Here is a 17,798-nt window from a genome sequence, read left to right as displayed (position 1 = left end):
ATTCTAGAATCATTCTGATTTGTTTTCTCAGGCTTATGGAAAATTGATGAATATCTATTATAATGCCTACACAACAAATTATTTTACAAAGTAATTTGAGCATCGGGACTGGCACATATTTAAAAAATCAGAAGCAAATTCTGCAATAAAATCTGATACAACACAACTTTGTGACTTAGCTCAGTAACTCATGAGATACAATATATTGGGTTTTAAAATAAATTTTACTGTCTATTCAAATAGGCATCAAAGCAATCAACTCTCCTGAATGGTAAATCTTCTGTTTAGAATTCAGCAAAATAATTTTTTACAAAAACAGAACATCAAACGATATCAGATCTCTGAAGTCAGCAGATGTGCAGAGTGGTCTTGAGCCCCATTATGTCTTTCAAGGAAATAAAAGTGAACCTCTCTCACACTGTGCACTTTCTCTGGATGAGGATCCTCTATTGACTTGGGTCATTTTGTGCCTTTAGCCCCTATCGCTGGAGTGGAATTGTTGGTATTGTCCCAAATCCCCCATTCCTGACGGTGTTCCAGAAACTGCTATCTCTTCAGACATGACATATCTGGCCAGTGTCTCCAAATCTTGGAACAGCAATCAAAAGACAGAATTTCAAAAATACCATATAATTCTTTTCATGAAAAACACTTGGCGAATATATACAAAAAACAGAATAGATGCATGTATAGGTGCAGATCTTGAAATAGTCTTGTCCTGTGCTTCCTTATGTCAAAGCAGTTAAAAGTTTACCAGAAATTAGCATTATTCTCATTTTTATTTTTAAAGTCTATTATATTGCATGCTCAATAACTTAGCCTTCACTCATCAGATGGAGGGGGAAAGGGTCATTAAATTATAAGGTAAATTCTTATAAAGATCAAGGGGGAGGAACATCTAATTTCTGTTCCCCAAAAGCACATAAATAATCAAATAGTTGATTTACAAGTATAACTGGGTCTTATAGTTTAAAGTAGGTGAAGAAGGAAAAATGTAGGCAAAGATAAGAGTTAGTGCTATATTATGGTCCATTGAAGACTACGAGTAGACATTGGCAAAGGCAATAACAATACTATACAGATAATGGGAAAATTCAATAGTGGGAAAATTCAAATTCTTAAATGATTACATTTCTAAGTGAGGTCCCTGGAGCAAGGTCATATACTGAGATAGAAAGGCAAAAGGAAAATTTTTGCTTCAAAATGAAAATGATATAACCCTGCTTGCTGAGAGAGAGAATTGGTGCACTTGCTGATGAAGATCAAGGATTTCAGCCTTCAACATGAATTACAATTCAATGTAAACAAAACTTAATCCTCAAAATTGGACCGTTGAGTAACCTCATAATAAAATACGAAGAAATTGAAGTTGTCAACAATTTTGTCTTATTTGCATCCACAATCAGTGTCCTTGGAAGCAGTAAGAGATCAAGAGACCAAATGACATAATTCATTGGATAAATTTGCTGCACAAGACCTCCTTAAAGTTTTGAAAGTAATGATGCTACACTGACGTCTACAGTGCCCCTAACCCAAGGCAGGGTATTTTCAATCACCTCATATGCATGTGAAAGTTGGATATTGCATAACAAAAACCTAAGATGAACTGAGGCATTTGAATCGTGGTCTGGAGAAGACTAATCAAAGTACTATGGACTGAAAACAACAAACAAATCTGTCTTGGAAGGAGTACAGCCAGAATGCCCTTAGAAGCAAAAATGGAGAGACTTCCCTCATGTATGTTGGACATGCTATTAGAAGAGAGCAATTCTTGAAGAGGGACATTCTTATGCTTGGAACAGTAGTGGGGAACCAAAAAACAGGAAACCCATGATAAGATACACCAACACAGTGACGTCAATAATCAGATCAAATAAAAGAACGACTGTGGTGAGGGGGCGAGACGAGGCTCTGTTTCATTCTGATGTGTATAGCACCCAACGACAGCAAACAAGATAGCGCTGTGCTTCGGTCACTGTGGCCCAAACAGGCAATGTTCTCTTTCTTTCTTTTTATATTTGGCCTATATTACCTTTGATGTGCTCTCAAACCTTGTATTCAATACCAAACCCTCTGCTTTATGCCACTTCGGATCATACAGTGGATGCATGTGTGCTGCTATGATGATGAAAATGTCCTATTCAAGCTTCCAGAAAGTTCTGGAGTCTATTTCCAAAAATCATCCAATATATACATTATGACTCTATTTGGTTCTATTTGTCTTTGATCATGAAGGTGGAGCAAGTCCAGACAGCATTTTTTTTGTCCTCGTGGTCTTCATAAGTCAAGGCTCATTCTATAGAAGCAAAAAATAATAAAATTAGTTGTACATTAAATTGTGTTCACTGAAAATATGTCAACTTAACTGAGCTATGGTTCTCTCTGGATTGACTTTCATGGAATATTGTAATTTTTCAGCTCTGTAATCATCTCTCATGTAATTTGATGTGATAAGCCAATCAATTATAAAGTGATGCAAGGTTTGCATTCTGATCAGCTTTAATAGGATGTGAGTTTTATGTTTAAGGGGAGTTTCTCTTGGGTATGACCTGTGCTATGAGATAAAAGGATGGACATGAACTAAAATGAAGATCTACTACCAAGAAGGATGCAGCATCAGAGCAGACGGCATCATTTGAACCCAATTGCTAGACTAGGAACCTCTAGATACAGGGGCCGGTTGATGCCCAACCATGGAGTTTTCCAAGGAATTCCAGGATTGTAAACACAAAGAGAAAGTCTTGCCCTAAACCAGGTCTTCCATTGCTCTATAGACATCTACACATTTCTTAAAGATTTTATCACTTTACAAAATCAGCATAACCTCTGGTCAGTCTATCTAATGTGTGTTATAGCTAAATCATAAATAACAATAACTTGAATGCAAGGACTAGGCTTGTATTTTGTTTGCTTGTTTGTTTTTTTAATTTACAAACTTTGATCCAGTAGAATAGTGCCTAGTAGATAGTAGTATCACAGCACGTTGACTGAATTGAGGATCAGTGAAATATTATATATTATATAATATATTCCACAGATACGCTTCCTGAGATAAATAATGACATCATATTGTATTATACTGGGAAAGATTTCAGGAAAAATATGAAGAAGAGAAAAATTAGGAAGCAATTCAAACAAAGGATCATTTTATTCAAATAAGTAACAAACAAAAGGACAATGCCATGGAGGTCACAATTATAAAACTAATATAAATAATTGGGGTATCAATGACAGGTGCTTTAGTCAACCATAATTTGGTTAGGCTTCTAACAGAATTTTAGCTCCTTCTACAGCGTGGTTGATGATATGACTCAGCCTGTAAATGGCAGACTCAGTCACAGGAGATTTTCACTAAAGAGAATGCACTTTAGCTCTAAGGCGGGCAGGTGGAGGGAGAAGCTGGGAGGGGAGAATCTGAGTGGACGGCATGGGGGCAACAGGGCACTAACCCACCTAGGGGGAGAGTATTGGTTGTGTCCCCACAGAACTGGAATGTACATACAGACCCCACCATGACACAGCAAACCAGGAGGGCAAGGTAACGTACGGAGGAATCCACTAAAAGACTGGACTATACGCCAGCCCTAACTAGAATCAGCCCTACCCCCACCATGGAAGGGAGTGCCACAGAAAATGAAAATAGATCATCTGGTGTGGGAAAGGAACTGACCTACCAAACCCAGTAGGAAGCTGGAGCGAAGGAAGGAGGGAGAACGGAGCGGAACACACCTGGGCCCACTGAGCTCAGAGGACGATAGCCCAGTGGACAGAGAGGGCCATATAGCCGGCCACACTGCGATATGTGACATCCTGCAGTGACCCAGGGCCCTACATGGGACAGCACCAGATACACAGTATTGGATGTGCAACTGAGCTGACCCCACCACACTGAGGCAAAACACTGGGGGCGTACAATTGAGCGGTGTGGGGAGGAAGAGCAAGGAGGTCCCAAGGGAGTATAAAGGATGGACTTGGGGCCAGGACGTGGCATCCCATCTGATTCGTCTGGAAAACACTCCTAAAAGTCAACAAATAGACCTTGAACTATTAAACAGGCTTTTCTCTTTTTTCTTTCTGTTTTTTTTTTAAATCATTTTATTAGGGGCTCATACAACTCTTTTTACAATCTGTACATACATCATTTGTGTCCAGCACATTCTTACATATGTTGCCATCATCATTCTCAAAACACCTGCTTTCTACTTGAACCCTTGGTATCAGCTCCTCATTTTCCCCTCCCTCTCCACTACCTCCTCCCCGTGAACCCTTGATAATTTAGAAAAAATTATTATTTTATCATACCTTACACCATCCAATGTCTTCCTCACCCAGTTCTCTGCTGTCCATCCTCCAGGGAGGAGGTTACATGTAGACTTTATCATCTGTTTCCCCTTTCTCCCTCACCTTCCCTCCACCTTCTGGATATCGCCACTCTCACCACTGTTCCTGAGGGGCTCATCTGTTCTGAATCCCCCGAATTTCCAGTTCCTATCCATGCCAGTGTACATCTCCTGGTCCAGCAATTAAGTAAGGTAGAATTGGGATCATGATAGTGGGGTGGAGAGGAAGCATTCAAGAACTGGAGGAAAATTGTATGTTTCATCGTTGCTACACTGTACTCTGACTAATTCGTCACCTCCCCACAGTCCTTCTGCAAGGGGATGTCCAATTTCCCCCAGATGGGACCTGGGTCCCCACTCTGCACTCCCCCTCATTCACAATGTTATGGTTTGTTTTTTTTTTGTCCTTGATGCCTGATACCTGATCCCTTTGATGCCTTGTTATCTCACAGGCTGGTGTGCATTTTCCATTTGGGCTTTGTTGTTTTTCAGTTAGTTGGCCCCTTGCTTATCTTCCAGCCTATGGGACCCCAGATTCTATATATTTTGACAACTGGGCACCATCAACTTTCTTCAGGGCACAATTCCCAATGGTGCCTTGGGGCCAGCCCTGTGGTCATCTCTATGCATTGCTGTTCTGAGCAGGAACATTGTCCTCAGGGCTTGGTGAGCCAGGATGTGCTTCACTTTTTTCTCTTTTTTCCCCCCTATGGCCCCTCTTTGGCTCCTGTGTGCTCTGACCAGACCAGTCCCTCTTCCCCTCTCCTTGAGCTGTAGCATCAGTGCTGTCCTCTGAAGTGAATTCTTCTTGGGGGGAGGGTGGTGCTGTCCACTTAGTTGGTAATGGGGCTGGCCCCTCAAGCCTTTCTATCGGTTCCCTGCTTCATGACACTGTGTTGCGTTCTTCTCTTGGAGCTCCGGGTTGAAGTCTGGTCTCTCTTTCCCTGTGGAAACACAGTCGACACCCTCCCCCTGTGTGGGTTAGTGCCCTGTTCCCCCGGCTACCCATACCTTCTTCCATCCTCCCTTTTAATGGGCTACCATATGTATCCCTGAGTTTAGTCTGGCCCCTGCCATATTACCTGGGCCTCACCCCAGGGACATATGTATACAGCATCTTCTCCCCTATGCCCCTTTTGAATTTTTTTTTAAAGCTTACCTCAAGGGAGTCATGTAGTATTTGTCCTTTTGTGCTTGGCTTACTTCACTTAACATAATTTCTTCCTCTTCTTCCCATGCAGCGATGTGCTTCGTGCGTTCATCATTGCTTTTTAGGCATGCGTAATACTCCATTGTGTGTATGTACCACAGTTTTTTAATCCATTCATCTGTTGATGGGAATTTGGGCTGTTTCCAACTTCTTGTAATTGTGAACTTTGCTGCGATGAATATTGGGACATAAATGTCTGGCCGTGGTTTGTTTTTTGTCTCTTCTGGGTATATGCCCAGTAGGGGGATTGCTGGATCATAAGGTAGTTCAGTTTCCAACTGTTTTAGATATCGCCAAATCAATTTCCATAATGGTTGTACATACCTACAGGTCCACCAGCAGTGGGCAAGAGTTCCTATCTCTCCACATCCCCTCTAATCCTTGTTACTTTCTGATTTTTTAATTGGGCTATCTTTGAGGGTGTTAGGTGGTAATTTGCATTTCTCTTATGGCTAGAGATCTGGAACATTTTCTCATATATTTATTGGCCATTGGATTTCTGTCCTTGAGAAACTCCAGCTCAGGTCCTTTGCCCACCTCCTGAGTGGACAATTGGTTTTTTGCTTGTTGTAGTTTAGCAGTGTATTGTAGATTTTAGTAATAAGGCCTTTGTCTGATGTGTCATTGCTAAAGATGTTTTCCCGTTCTGTAGTATCTCTTATTACTCTCTTGGTGAATTCTTTTGATGTACACAAGTGTTTTATTTTTAGTATGTCCCATTGGTCAGTTTGTGCCTCCTCCATGTTGGGGTCCTTCCCGATTTCTGCTAGCCTATGTAATCCCTGTGCCAAGGTTCTCAGGTTTGTCCCAATTCCCTCATTGATGGCCCTAATAGTTTGGGGTTTTACCTCAAGGTCTGTGATCCACCTTGAGTTTATTCTTGTGCATGTAGTGAGGTAAAGGTCTTGCTTCATTTTTCTGCAGCTACATATCCATTTTGTCCAGCACCATGAATTGAAGAGGGCATCCGCTTCCCATTTGATACTTTTGGGCCCGTTTTCAAAGATCAGTTGTCTGTATGCTGATGATTTCATTTCTGGGTTTTCAATCCTTTTCCATTTGTCTGAATATCTATCATTATACCAGTACCACGATGTTTTGACCACTGTGGCTGTGTAGTAGGTGCTAAAGTTGGGTAAAGCAAGCCCTCCGACTTGGTCCTTCTTGTTGAGGAGTTCTCTGCTAATTCTCGGTTTCTTCCCTCTCCATATGAAGTTGGTAATCTGTTTTTCCAACTCTTTGAAGAAAGATGCTGGAATTTGGACCAGGATAGCATTGAACTTATGTGTCTTGTGTGGAAATGACATCTTTACAATGTTAAGTCTGCCGATCCAAGAGCATGGGATCTCCTTCCATTTGATGAGGTCATCCTTGGTTTCTTTTAATAGTATTTTGTAGTTTTCCTCATACAGATCCTTTGTTTTTTGAGTCAGGTATATCCCTAGATATTTCAATTCGTGTTTGGTTATTGTGAAGGGTACCCCTTTTGATCTCCTCTTCTGTGTCCTTGTACGCTATATACAGGACTGCAATAGACTTCTGTTTGTTGAGCTTGTAACCTGTTACTCTGCCATATTCCTCTATTGCTTCCAGTACTCCTCTTGTGGAACTTTTAGGATTTTCCATATATAAAATCATATCATCTGTGAATAACGATAGTTTCACTTCTTCCTTCCCCAGATGAATACCTTTGATGTCCTTTATTTTCATTATATTGTCAGCTAAGACCTCCAGCATGATGTTATATAGGAGTGGGGACAGGGGACATCCTTGTCTAGTCCCATTTTGCAGAAGAATTGATCTCGTCTTTTCTCCATTGACTACCACATTAGCTGTTGGTTTTTCATATATAACGTGTATTATATTGAGGAATTTTCCTTCCATTCCTATCTTCTTGAGTGTCTTAAACATGAATTGGTGTTGGATGTTGTCTAATGCTTTTTCTGCATCTATTGATATTCTTATTATGTGTTTTTTATATTTCTTCATTTCAGTGTTACGGATAATACTAATTGTCTTTAGTATATTGATCCATCCCTGCATCCATGGTATGAATCCCACCTGGTCATGGTGTATTATTTGTTTTATATATTTTTGTATTCTCTTGGCTAGTATTTTGTTAAGGATTTTTGCATCAATATTCATTAGGGAAATTGGTCTGTAGTTCTCAATTCTTGTGGGATCCTTGTCCGGTTTAGGTATTAGAGTTATACTAGCTTCATAGAAGGAATTTGGAAGTTTGCCATATTTTTCTATGATATGGAAGAGTTTGTGTAGGATTGGTGTCAGTTCTTCCCTGAATGCTTGATAGAATTCACCAGTGAATACTTCTGGTCCCGGTGCCTTCTTGGTTCGTAATTTTTTGATAGCCTTGTCTATTTCTTCTATTGATATGGGTATGTTGAGGTTCTTGATGGCCACTGGGGATAATCTAGGGAGAGATTATTTTTCCAAGAATTCATCCATGTCTTCCAAGTTTTTTAATTCACTGGAGTACAGTCCTTCGTAGTATTGTGTAATTATCCTTTTGATTTCTCTATGGTCCGTTGTAATAGTCCCTCTTTCATCCCTCATCCTTGCTATTGAGATGTGTTCCTTCCTTTCTTTGGTCAAATTTGTGAGAGGTTTGTTGATTCGGTTTATCCATTCGAAAAACCAACTTTTAGCAGCATTGATTTTTTCCATAATTTTCTTATTTTCTCTTTCCTGAATCGCAGATCTAATTCTTATTGTTTCTATTCTTTTTCTTTTAGTTGGATTTTCTTTCTGACTCCACTCTAGTTGCTGTAAATTTTGTGCCAGTGTGTCAATCATAAGCCTCTCCACGTTCTTTAGGTGTGCATGTAATGCTATGAAACTTCCTATGATGACTGCCTTTGCTGTGTCACATGACTGCCTTTGCTGGTATGTCGTGTTTTCATTCTCGTTGGTTTCTAGAAATTTCCTAATTTCATCTCTGATCTGAGCCAGTACATGCTTCTTTTACAATAGAGAGTTATTCATTCTCCAATGGTTTGCCCTTGTTTCTTTATCTTTTTGTTTTTTTCCCCAATCTTATGGCACAGTTGTCAGAGAGAGAGGTCTGTATGATATCCATGTGCTTGAATTTATGTAGATTCGATTTATGCCTTAGCATGTGGTCTATTTTTTTTTTTGGCGACTCCGCCAGGACACGAATGGTCTATTTTCTTAAATGTACCATGTAGACTTGAATAGAATGTGAATTCTTTTTTTTGTTTGGGTGGAGAACTTTGTAGATATCTATTAGGTCAAATTGTCTAATTGTAGTGTTTAGATCTTAATCTCCTTGTTGAGTTACTTTCCGAGTGATCTATCTTTTCAGAGAGCGGTGTATTGAAGTCACCTACTATAATTATTGAGACTGTGATTTCTTTCTTCATCCTTTGCAACGTTTGCTTGACATATTCTGCTGGATGCTTGTTTGACAAGTAAATGTTTAGAATGCTTATTGGTTCTTTACACAATGCTCCCTTGTGCATTATATAGTGTCCATCCTTATCTTTTTTTATGGTTTGCACTTTGATGTCAATTTTATCTGAGATTAGGATTGTAACCCCTGCTTTTTTTGAATTAGAGTTTGCCTGATTTGTTCCCATCCCTTGTTTCTCAGCCTGCTTTTATCTGTAATGTTGAGCTGTGTCTACTGTAGGCAGCAGATCAAAGGTTTGTGTTTCCCAAGACAGTCTATTAGCCTCTTTCTCTTAAGGCTGGAGTTCAAACCATTAATATTAAGGGTTATTACATCTATCTGTGGACCCTGTGATGTCATTTTATCTCTCTTGTTTTGGGTATTTTCCTACCTCCCTTTCTTTTCTGTGGGTTGTGCATATGTGTGTTTGTGGTTCATTCTTGCCTCCTCTCCATCGTTGAGCCAGTTCTATCTTGGGGGCTGCTTCCCTTTGATGGTCTCTGGGTGGAGTTGTTCTGTGTGATGGTCTCCATACTGGGTCAATGAGGATCTTTTGTAGTGCTGGGTTCCTTTTAGCATATTCTTTGAGGCTTTCCTTGTCCGGGAAGACTTTCACTTCTCCTTCAATTTTGATAGACAATTTGGCCGGATAGAGTATTCTCGGGTTTGCGTTATATTCCTGCAATTTTCAGAATATGCTTCTCCACTGTCTCCTCTTCTTCATAGTGTCTGCTGACAGGTCTGAGCATATTCTTGTCTGCTTGCCTTTTTATGTGGTTGCCTGTTTTTCCCTAACTGCCCTCATAATATTCTCCTTTTCCTCAAAGTTGGATAGTTTAACAACTGTCTTGGTGACTTCTTCTGGGGACTTATTCTAGCTGCCATTCTTTCAGCCTCCTGGATAGTTGCCTGGTTTTCATTCATTAAGTTAGCAAAGTCTTCCTCCAAGCATTCCATCACTATTTTGGATGCTGGTTTCCTTGATGTGCATTCCTCCGGCAGGCCGATAATTCTGATGTTGTTCCTTCTCATAGCATCAGACATAGCTCTGAGGTTTTCTTCAGCATCTCTGATGGACTTGTCAGACTTTTTCTCACGTTTATTAAATTATGCTTGAGAATCCTCTAGGTCACTGGTGCGGTGCTCTGCCTCCTCCATTCTCCAGGCGATGTCCGTGAGTTTGCTATTAGTTTTTGTTATCGCGCCCTTTAGCTCCTGTATTTCCCTTTGGTGCAGTGATTTTATTTCCTCCATCATTTCATCCTTTTTCTGTAATGCTTCCCTCATGTCCTGTATGGCTAGAAGCAGCATTCTGAAGATGTCTTTCTGTGGGAGGCCAACATCTGCCTTTTCTATGACTGCTCTTAGGTCCAGGTGGTCCTCTGGCACTGGATTTTGTTTCTCTTGTTGAAACTGTGGAAGCAACCTTCTGTTTTCTGTTCGATTTGTTGGAAATTGGTGCCATTTTTCCTAGGTATCTCAGAGCCCTGGGCTCTTTGGGAAGGTGGTGTTTCAGCTGGTTACTTTTAGCCCACTGTCTTGCAGGGTTGTGTTTCACCTTTGTTCTGCTGGGGATTCCCTCTCACCTTAGCCTATGGTTTGTGCTGCAGTCACCTTCAGTTCCCCTTAAGTGCTGTTTGCACCTGTGCACGCTGAGGTCTGATAGACAGTGTTGGCCCCAGTGCAGGGGAGCAGATTTAGGGGATGGGTTGGTGATTGGTTGCTCTATTTCTGGCTATGGGCACTTCCCTCAGGCAGGCAGGTGGGAGTGGGCCGAGACTGGTGTGCAGATTCCTATGCCACAGCTGCGAAAACCTCTGCCAGACTTGGGTCCTCTGCCTGGCAGGCCTCAAGTAGTGTGGCAAGATGGGAACCTCTGCGTTCGTGGGTTACTATGCACGGGTGTGCGCGTGTATGGGGCTGGGAATAGGGGTGGGGGAGGCACAGGGAGGAGGCTGGCTGGCGGATCTTCAAGGACAGCCATGTAGGGCGTGCACCTCTGGGCTGAGACCTCTGAACATGAGGCAGCTCTACTGGTGGTTCGCGTGGAGCACAGAGGCTAGACCGCAGTCTCTCCTTCAACCAGGCTGTGGCACTGGACATGCGCCTCCCAGGAAAAGGGAGAGGGTCTGGCTTGCTGGACCGCGAGGGGTGCCCTGGTGGGTCCCGAATCTGCAGGGGGTGGGGCATGCCGGCTGGAGCACACATGGAACCGGACACCCTGAGGCGGGGTGGGTTTACTGACTGGCGGTTTTTTGCGGAACGCCTAGGTGGGAGCAGCCTCCGCCATGTACCTGGCTTCCCTGTGGCACCGGTCCCGGCAGAGCCAGCGCCCTGAGCACCACACCAGAGACCAGGAGTGGCCGTGGAGCCCTGGTGATCAGGTGGGGTCCACCTCTGGGTCCGAGAGATGCTCTAAGTGGTCTTGGGAATTGAAGAGGCAGATTAAAAAAAAAAAACATTTTATTAGGGGCTCATACAACTCTTATCACAATCCGTACATATACATACATCAGTTGTATAAAGCACATCTGTACATTCTTTGCCCTAATCATTTTCAAAGTATTTGCTCTCCACTTAAGCCCATTGCATCAGGTCCTCTTTTTTCCCCCTCCCTCCCCGCTCCCCTCTCCCTCAAGAGCCCTTGATAATTTTTATAGATTATTATTTTGTCATATCTTGCCCTGTCCGGCGTCTCCCTTCACCCCCTTTTCTGTTGTCTGTCCCCCAGGGATGAGGTCACATGTAGATCCTTGTAATTGGTTCCCCCTTTCCAGCCCACTTAACCTCTACTCTCCCAGTATCGCCTCTCACATCCCTGGTCCTGAGGGTATCATCCACCCTGGATTCCCTGTGTTTCCAGTTCCTATCTGTACCAGTGTGCATCCTCTAGTCTATCCAGACTTGCAAGGTAGAATTCGGATCATGGAAGTGGGGGGGGGGGGAGGAGGAAGCATTTAGGATCTGGAGGAAAGCTGTATTCTTCAACAGTGCTACATCGCACCCTGACTGACTCATCTCCTCCCCTAGACCCCTCTGTGAGGGGATCTCCAATGGCTGACAAATGGGCTTTGGGTCTCCACTCTGCACTGACCCCTTCATTCACTATGGTAAGATTTTTTTTTTTTTGATGATGCCTTATACCTGATCCCTTTGGCACCTCGTGATCACACAGGCTGGTGTGCTTCTTCCATGTGGGCTTTGTTGCTTCCGAGCTAGATGGCCGCTTGTTCACCTTCAAACCTTTAAGACCCCAGACACTATCTATCTCTTCTGACAGCCGGGCACCATCAGCTTTCTTCACCATATTTACTTGTTTACCTGCGTTGGCTTCAGCAGTTGTGTTGGGAGGGTGAGCATCATAGAATGCCAATTTAATAAAAGAAGACTTGATAACCCTACTCCACCCCAATTCTCCCCACTCACCAATCTCCTTGGAGTTCCAGGCATCAGCTTCGTATCTGTTACGTTTTGATTCTTTCTTTTTTTTAAATCTTCCTTTAAATTTTGTATGTCAGTGGGTTTTTTTGGTTGGTTAACTTGTTGCTGTTGCTGCCATCATCGCCATGTTATTATGTGCCACTTTGTTTGATGCTGTTGATGCCATCCACAATTTTATGCACATATTATCTCTGCAGGTCCGCCTAGATAAGATAGGCTGGACAAACAAAGTGAGAAGAAAATGAGGGGACCAGCGGTCCCAGAGGGACATGATTGTGGGAGGTAAGGGAAGGGAGGAGATGTTGGCCATATCAGGGACAAGGGAACAAGTGGTTCAAAACCAGTGGCAGGGAGGGGATGGGAGGACTGGTAGGGTGTAACCAAGGGCAAGATAACTGAGAGAAATTACTGAAACCAGAATGAAGGCTGAACATGGTAGTGGGACGGGAGGAAAGCATAAGGAAATGAAGGAAAGGCGTAGGAGGCAAAGGGCATACATAGAGGCCTCAATACACGCAAGTACAAATGTAAATATATTTATTATTATGGGGGAAATAGACCTATGTGCATATATTTATAGGTTTAATAGTAGGGTAACAGGTGGACATTGGGCCTCCTCATGCGCATTCCCTTAATACAAGATCACCTTTCTCAGCTAAACAGTCATTCCGTGATACCCACCTTCCCAATATAATCGCTGAAGACAAACGTGTGCATAAGCAAACGTGGTGAAGAAAACTGATGGTGCCCAGCTATCAAAAGATATAGTGTCTGGGGTCTTAAAGGCTTGAAGGCAAACAATCGGCCATCTAGTTTGGAAGCAACAAAGCCCACAGAAAAGAAGCACACAAGCCGGTGTGATCATGAGGTGTTGAAGGTATCAGGTAGCAGACACCAAAGAGCAAAAACCATCATTGTGTGATCACCTTCCCCACATAAATGCTGAAGATGAATGTGTGCATATGTAAGTGTGGTGAAGAAAGCTGATGGTGCCTGGCTATCGAGAGCTATAGCATCTGGGGTCTTAAAGGCTTGAAAGTAAACAAGCAGCCATCTACTCCAGGAGCAAAAAAGCCCACATGGAAGCAGCACACCAACATGTGTGATCATGAAGGGGTGAGGGGATCAGGTTTCAAGTACCAAAGGAGGAGGGAAAAAAAAATCATATCATCGTGAATTAGGGGAAGCACGTGATGGGGACCCAATGCCCATCTGTAGACAACTGGACATACCTTGCAGAGGGGTAGTGGGGAGGAGATGAGTCACTGAGGGTTCAGTGTAACAATAATGAAACTCACAACCTTCCTCTGGTTCTTAAACACTCCCTTCCCCCAACTCTCATGATCCTAATTATACCTTGCAAATCTGGTTAGACCAGAGGATGCACAGTGGTACCGATGGGAACTGGACACAACCGGAACCCAGTACAGGCGAACCCCTCAGGACTAGTGGTGAGAGTGATGATACCAGGGGGATGAGGGGGTAGAAAGGGGGAACCAATCACAAGGATGTACATATAAACTCCTCCCTGGGGGATGGGCAACAGAAAAGTGTGTGAAGGGAGATGCCGGGAAGTGTAAGATAAGATAAAATAATAATTTCTAAATTATCAAGGGTTCATGAGGGAGTGGGGAGCAGGGAGTGAGGGGGAGGGGAAATTGGAAAATGAGGAGCTGATTACAGGAACCCAAGTGGAAAGCGAGTTTTGAGAATGATGAGGGCAATGAATGTATAAGTGTGCTTTACACAATTGATGTATGTGTGTGTGGATTGTGATAAAAGTTGTATGAGCCCCAATAAAATGATTTAAAAAGCAAATTGGAAAAAAAAAGCTTTGGAAGGAAATCTGCAATTAGTAGCATGGATGTCTCAAAGTCACATAATATGAAAACTTCAGATGATGTATGGGCTGACAATTGGACTTTAGTAATTTTGAGAGCTTTCAGAAATATGCATTCAATCAGGTCTTCTGCTTCTAGATGACAAATATCAAGCAAGAATAGTTAGACAAATGATTGAGAAGCTCAAAAAATCATTACTTTCCAGTTAAAAATCAATCAGTCTTGTCTGAGTCCATGAGTATATTGGCTGTAGGAAATAGTCTACATACTTTATCGATCCCTGCATGCCACCATATGTTCCTATGTTCTCTTCGTTACATAGCACATATTTTTAATAATTTATCTATCTCCTACCAATATCTTGCTTGACACGTTTAAAGTAAAAAAGTAATAGGGAATTAACACACTTTGAATTTAAGATTTCAAAGTCAAGGGAAAAAACCCAAGCGTTATAATTGTGTAGAAAAGTAATTGGTAGTAAAGTCTTTTAAAAACTTAAAATAAGATATTGAACTTTAAGAATCGAGTGCATGTGCCAACATTTAATTTTTATTTCTAGTGCCTTAACTCTATGTGTGCAGATGTGTAGCTGCCACTGCATATTAGAGTCTACTCTGACCTTATCCCTCTTATGGATTGCTCCTTGAACACAAATATGCATCCTGAGATAAATAATTGTCATCTCCATAAATATATCTGGCACATATGGCAATAAAATGAACACTGATAAGCCTTGGTGATTAACTGGTACTTTTAATTGCTCTTTGAGAAAATTGTGACTTTTTGTTGAAAATGGAGCAACGGCACGAAACCAATAACTCTAAATACGTTTGAGTAGGCAGAGTAACCTGGGCTATGCTGAAATAGAGCTACCTGAGAGCACCTATCCTCTAAGACTCTGCTTGGTTTTACCTATAGAGCCAGTAATTGCAAGAGTTTCATCTTCAAAGCAATGACTTCACAAAGGCAGACCCAAGTTCAAAATATCAGGAAAACAAACTGCATTGGGAAGCAGTTGTCAAGATGTTCAAATACAGAATGCGAAGACATTCCCAGAAATTGCCATATTAGCATCAGGCATATGCAGAGGAATGAACCGGGTATGAGGAATGACCCAGGCAGGCCCCTGGCAGGAAAATAAGGGTGCCAATTACATGGGCCCAAATCCCATAACTGATTCTCACCCATTTCTCAGTTAAGACACTTGTGTCACTGAGCAGAGCTACTCAGCTCATTTTCTTCATTAGCTAAAGATTACCACTTGCTTTCTGGTCATTTCTTTTGCCTTCCAGACTTATGTGGCTTTTGTTTTAACAGAACAATACATTCAGGAATAAAAATTACTCAATCTGAATTCGACTGAACTTGTTTATCATGGAACCTCACGTGATACAAATAATGGGTAGATTTAGTATAAGTCTTTACAGGTTCTGTTTTTTTCCTGAAAAAGGAAACAAACAGGAAAAATGCCAGTAGTTGTGGTGAAAGGGATGGCATCACAATATTGTCTCAATCATGCATGAGTTGAGAACTTAAGCTGTTAAAAGAAATTCAACTATGATAACTATTTGTATGGGAGAAGATATTATGTCAGAAGTACCAGGAAAATAATGCTTTCACTGGAGCAAGGTGAAGGTTAATCATCTTTATTCAGAGAGAATTCTCCTGCATCTGTCACCACCCCCCCCACACCCACAGTACACAGCCTTCTCCTTTCTAAACTCAAGTAAAAATGTTTCTGTTTTTAAGTGCATCAAATCAGCTCTGCGTCATAGATGCAATCAGATGACACTCCATTGGGCACATTTCCTGCACTGTACCTACCTTTGAAGTGTTACAGAGCAAAAAAGTGCATTCAACAAAAGCCGTAGCGTTAATAACCGCATAGTACCTCTGAGAGCTGGACAATAAATAGGGAAGATCACAACTTGATAGATTGATTGTGGTGTTGATCAAGTTTATTGAAAGTACCACAAACTGCCAGAGGAAGGGACAAATCTGTCTTGGAATCAGTCAGCCAGGAAAGTTAGCCATTGAATTAAAAAGACCAATGAAGAACAGATGGATTTGAACTTTGATGCTGGAGAAGGATATTGAAGGTGCCATGTGCTTAAAAAAAAGACCAAAAAATCTATCGTGAAATAAGTACAGTCCAAGTGCTCCTTAGGGGCAAGGATGTGAGTTGGATGTCTTACATGTTTTAGACAGGTTGTCAGGAGAGGCCAGAGCCTGGAGAAGGACATGAAGTTGGATAGAGGGGCAGCAGCTAAGGAGAGGACAGCGCTGCAGGAGATGAATTGACACTGGGGCTGCACCGGTGGGTCCAGCATGAAGACTAGTAGGTCCTGCAAATAGAGAGTTAGTGGAAACGATGAAGAGAAGTTGGATTGACACAGTGACTGCAACAAAAAACTCAAATATGGCAACAATTGTGAGACAGGTACCCGTGTGGGCGGTTAAGTCTGTTGTAAATGGGGTCTAAATTTCATAATATGGACCAATCAATTCTGCAGTGCTGCATTAGTTTGTTGAAAGATTTTGATCGTTTTTTGTTTTTTTTTTAATATCTTGAACCTTGCTTTCTGCCAATGCCTTCGGTGCAGGTCAGACTCCTTCCTTCAGTACTTCCAGGTCTTTGTCGTAGGCTAGCTACACCTTGAGAAGTTTGAATGAGGTCGATGTCATTCTGGTCTTGGGTTTTACTTCTACCTCCTTTTGATGGTGCTGCATTGTTCAATGTCTTGCCCATACAATCCTGAAACAGTGCAAATCAGGCTTGGATTTTTGTTCACTTCTGTCAGTTCAAGAAATGCTGAGCATGTTGTTCCATCTTGGTTTCTATCTCCAGATGTTTGCACACTACATTTTGTTGAAATATATTTAATAAAGTTCCAAGGGAAAGTTTAACATTTCCCTATTTACTGATTTTTAAACTTGCTTATTGTAATTCGGGTAAATGTTTACAGAGAAAAATAGTTTTCCATTCAGTTATTCATACACACTTTATTTTGTGACATTGACTTCAAGCTCAAAAATGTAACAGTACTCTTCCCACTCCCTCCCTGGGTTTATACTTTCCATTTGCTAGATTTATCTCTTGGCAAATGCTGCTTTTTTGATATTGTATGGTTGGTTGTTCTAAGGCGTGAGCATCTTCCTGGAATGACTTTTCACCTTCAAAGTCTATTGTTTGACTATAGTTGAGCCATGAGATGAATTCAGTTTCGGGCCTGAAAGATGTCTGAGGGTGTGGTAGTTATATAATCTGTTGTCAATTTGAGAGGGTTAAGAATGAAGGGATGGAGTTTAGCCTGTCAATCAGGTCATAGCTTTATGATCTCATTTGGAGACGCTAAGGAGATAAATAGCTCTGTGGAGGCGGGACACAGACTCACTCCCTGGGAGACATTGCAGCTGAAAAGGTGCATGGAACTTCACTAGGCCCTGATCTGGAGGAGCCAAGTGGAGAACCTCTTCCAGCATTGAGATGCTTACAATAACACTGGATCCACAAGACTTCCCACCCACTGGCTGTG

The sequence above is a fragment of the Tenrec ecaudatus genome, chromosome 17 (genome assembly GCF_050624435.1).
Source record: "Tenrec ecaudatus isolate mTenEca1 chromosome 17, mTenEca1.hap1, whole genome shotgun sequence".
NCBI classification, from domain to species: Eukaryota; Metazoa; Chordata; class Mammalia; order Afrosoricida; family Tenrecidae; genus Tenrec; species Tenrec ecaudatus.
This window is presented reverse-complemented; position numbering follows the sequence as displayed.